Raw genomic sequence first — 2,500 nt, forward strand, 5'->3', positions numbered from 1 at the left:
AAAAAACAACTCTCACGTGTGTGCCCCACTCTAAAGCAGTGTATAAAACTATCCCCAGCGAAATCAGAGCTACACAACGAAAACGGGAAGCCAAACAAAACTTTAAACAGAGCTACCGAATTGGATATCATCAATCCTGGGAAAATAACCACACACACCGCTGCCCCCCGTGCCAACTTGAATTTAGAAACCGTCCCCAGCGAAATCCCACGTTCGGGCGCAAAACTGCACGTTTGGAGCCACATTTTGTCTGAAGCTGGAAACCTGCATTCAAAGCTGGGAAAAGGTGCTCATTGACAGGCATCTCCACTTCGGGACCTCGTAGCACCTTCACCCGGGTGGCGTTGGAAAGGTCTGGGCGAGGGGGACACGGGGAGGTCAGGCTCGCCACGCGCACGCGCTTCCCCGCGAAACGGGAGCCCAAACAAAACTTTAAACGGACCCACCGAATTGGGGATCATCAATCCTGGGAAAATAACCACACACACCGCTGCCCCCCGTGCCAACTTGAATTTAGAAACCGTCCCCAGCGAAATCCCACGTTCGGGCGCAAAACTGCACGTTTGGAGCCACATTTTGTCTGAAGCTGGAAACCTGCATTCAAAGCTGGGAAAAGGTGCTCATTGACAGGCATCTCCACTTCGGGACCTCGTAGCACCTTCACCCGGGTGGCGTTGGAAAGGTCTGGGCGAGGGGAACACGGGGAGGTCAGGCTCGCCACGCGCACGCGCTTCCTCGCGAAACGGGAGCCCAAACAAAACTTTAAACGGACCCACCGAGCTGGGGACGGCTTTTTCCGGGGAGATAACCGCGCACACCGCTGCCCCCCGTGCCAACTTGAATTTAGAAACCGTCCCCAGCGAAATCCCACGTTCGGGCGCAAAACTGCACGTTTGGAGCCACATTTTGTCTGAAGCTGGAAACCTGCATTCAAAGCTGGGAAAAGGTGCTCATTGACAGGCATCTCCACTTCGGGACCTCGTAGCACCTTCACCCGGGTGGCGTTGGAAAGGTCTGGGCGAGGGGGACACGGGGAGGTCAGGCTCGCCACGCGCACGCGCTTCCCCGCGAAACGGGAGCCCAAACAAAACTTTAAACGGACCCACCGAATTGGGGATCATCAATCCTGGGAAAATAACCACACACACCGCTGCCCCCCGTGCCAACTTGAATTTAGAAACCGTCCCCAGCGAAATCCCACGTTCGGGCGCAAAACTGCACGTTTGGAGCCACATTTTGTCTGAAGCTGGAAACCTGCATTCAAAGCTGGGAAAAGGTGCTCATTGACAGGCATCTCCACTTCGGGACCTCGTAGCACCTTCACCCGGGTGGCGTTGGAAAGGTCTGGGCGAGGGGGACACGGGGAGGTCAGGCTCGCCACGCGCACGCGCTTCCTCGCGAAACGGGAGCCCAAACAAAACTTTAAACGGACCCACCGAATTGGGGATCATCAATCCTGGGAAAATAACCACACACACCGCTGCCCCCCGTGCCAACTTGAATTTAGAAACCGTCCCCAGCGAAATCCCACGTTCGGGCGCAAAACTGCACGTTTGGAGCCACATTTTGTCTGAAGCTGGAAACCTGCATTCAAAGCTGGGAAAAGGTGCTCATTGACAGGCATCTCCACTTCGGGACCTCGTAGCACCTTCACCCGGGTGGCGTTGGAAAGGTCTGGGCGAGGGGGACACGGGGAGGTCAGGCTCGCCACGCGCACGCGCTTCCCCGCGAAACGGGAGCCCAAACAAAACTTTAAACGGACCCACCGAATTGGGGATCATCAATCCTGGGAAAATAACCACACACACCGCTGCCCCCCGTGCCAACTTGAATTTAGAAACCGTCCCCAGCGAAATCCCACGTTCGGGCGCAAAACTGCACGTTTGGAGCCACATTTTGTCTGAAGCTGGAAACCTGCATTCAAAGCTGGGAAAAGGTGCTCATTGACAGGCATCTCCACTTCGGGACCTCGTAGCACCTTCACCCGGGTGGCGTTGGAAAGGTCTGGGCGAGGGGGACACGGGGAGGTCAGGCTCGCCACGCGCACGCGCTTCCCCGCGAAACGGGAGCCCAAACAAAACTTTAAACGGACCCACCGAGCTGGGGATCATCAATCCTGGGAAAATAACCGCGCACACCGCTGCCCCCCGTGCCAACTTGAATTTAGAAACCGTCCCCAGCGAAATCCCACGTTCGGGCGAATAACTGTGAATTTTAAGCCCCCGTTTCTCTCAAGCTGGAAACGTGCATTCAAAGCTGGGAACAAGGGCTTCATGTACAGGCATCCCCACTTAGGAACCTCGTAGCACCTTCACCCAGGGCTCGTTGGATAGGTATGCCCGAGGGGAACACGGGCACATCGAGACCCGCGGCCGCACGCGCATTTCCCCGACGCTGCGAGCGAAACAACATTTCAAACACGCCTACCGAAATGGGGACACTTTTTTCGGGGAAAATAACCGCACACACCGCTGCCCCTTGCCCTCACTTGAAGAACAAA

Source organism: Osmerus eperlanus, chromosome 4 (assembly GCF_963692335.1).
Source record: "Osmerus eperlanus chromosome 4, fOsmEpe2.1, whole genome shotgun sequence".
Taxonomy (NCBI): Eukaryota; Metazoa; Chordata; class Actinopteri; order Osmeriformes; family Osmeridae; genus Osmerus; species Osmerus eperlanus.